Source organism: Electrophorus electricus, chromosome 14 (assembly GCF_013358815.1).
Source record: "Electrophorus electricus isolate fEleEle1 chromosome 14, fEleEle1.pri, whole genome shotgun sequence".
Taxonomy (NCBI): domain Eukaryota; kingdom Metazoa; phylum Chordata; class Actinopteri; order Gymnotiformes; family Gymnotidae; genus Electrophorus; species Electrophorus electricus.
Genome location: NC_049548.1, coordinates 21290091 through 21291972, shown reverse-complemented (window position 1 = coordinate 21291972; position 1882 = coordinate 21290091).

Here is a 1882-nt window from a genome sequence, read left to right as displayed (position 1 = left end):
TCACGGAAGGTTTTACGGCCACATTTCTTAAGTCTGTCATGCACCATGTCACCCCCTCCACTCCGGATGGACATGCCAGTGCCTGCAGATCTAACTACACCTGCTACTTGGTACCTTCATTAACGCTCGTGTATAAAACCTCCTGGTCTGTGTTCCAGTTGCGAAGTCTCTTTCTGCACAGCGAGCGTGTCTGAACCTTGTTTACACTTTATGGCTTGTTTTCTTCTTTCAACCTATGCCTGATATTATGGTTCCCGCCTTTTCACCTGTAGTGGTTTGTATTGTTTAATCCAGTCTTTACTTTGTTCAATAAAGCCTTAAATTCCTTTTTATCTGTGTAACGATGAACGGTTGGAAGGTGAACGCACACGTGGAGAAGCGCAAGATTTATTAAGGGCTGATGCAGAATCATAATCACTACACCAGCCCAATGCCATAGAATACATGATACAAAGAGAGAACATGCTGAACAAAAGTAAACAACACAGATGAAGACAAAGTGGAAGGAGGCTAAAACAATAACACAAGCAATGACAAGAACACTTAACTAATACTGGCAATAGAAAACATGAGGCCTGGACTACGAACAGAGGCTGGGAATAATAATGAGCAGCAAATGAACAGTGCACAACACAGGGATTTCCAATGCTGTGCCCCATTATCTGAAAATGACCTTTGTGGTTTCCCTTGTTCCACAGGTTTTATTTGAACTGAAGTTTATGTGGAGTTTTGATGCAGTTATGAGTTGCATGCTGATAGTGATGGTTCAGTGTCTTCTGGCATGGACTACTATGTTTGCATTGCAAATCATTGGTGGTATCCTTTCACTGCTAGAAAAATTCGTAAGTGCTGTTAAAATCGTAAGTATAAATGAACGTTTGTGCATTAAGCATAATATTTTTAAGCTTATTGCAGTATTTTCCCCAGGATAGCTTTTTAGCCTAATGGCAATGGAGATAATGTTATTTAGCCTTTAATAATGAAGCTTTATTGAAGCTAATAATTTATTTTAGTAAGTTGTCAAACATTGTTGTGACATTTTAAGAAAAAAGTCGCACACTCGATGTATATTGTCTGACGACTTTTTGTCGGTCTGAAAAGGAGAGGTTTTTTTTTACACCTAGTGGAAACTATTGTGCAGTTCCTGAGTAATTGTAGCTCCTATACATTTCGAAGAACAATGTGTTGTTGATGCTGTAAAATTGCTGTTCTGTGCATCTTGGTGTATGTGTGTTTATGCATGTATGTAAAAAGAATGCTAAATATTATGCACTTTTTTCATAGTGGGAAAGAGTCAAGTCCAGTTTCGCCACAGTGTTTCCACAACTACAGCGCACCGGGACTCCCTCATCCATCCTCCAAAAGCCTGGCAAGGCTGCGCTTAATGAGCCTACCTGCCTCCTGCTACCTGTGGGCACGGAAACCTCCGATCGCAGCTCTGACGTTGCGCGGAGTCGGCATACAAAGTTTGCATCTAGTAAGGAAAGCTTGCATGATAGATCGCTGCTGCCAGAGGTGAAGTATACTGACTGCCAAGACAGGCAGAGCCCGCACACTGAATGAGAGTGATGCGGCAGCTGATTTTGCAGTTGTGAGTAAATGTGTCATAAGCTATTTTCATACAGTAGTCATTTTATGCATAATCTCTACTATACGTTTTCTGTTTTTCTGTCTGGAGTTGGCATTCTCAAACCATCCCATGCTTAATGCCATGGTAAACAGAATGAAGTAATTTTAATCAATGTCTGAATACATGTTAGAAAGTGTTATTATAATAGGAGGGGCTCATTGTTTGCTGTGGCTAAGATATGTCCACTCATAAGGCAGTGTCTTGTTGTTTTCATTCCTTCAGAGAGACTGGATTTCCCACGTTAAGATGAGA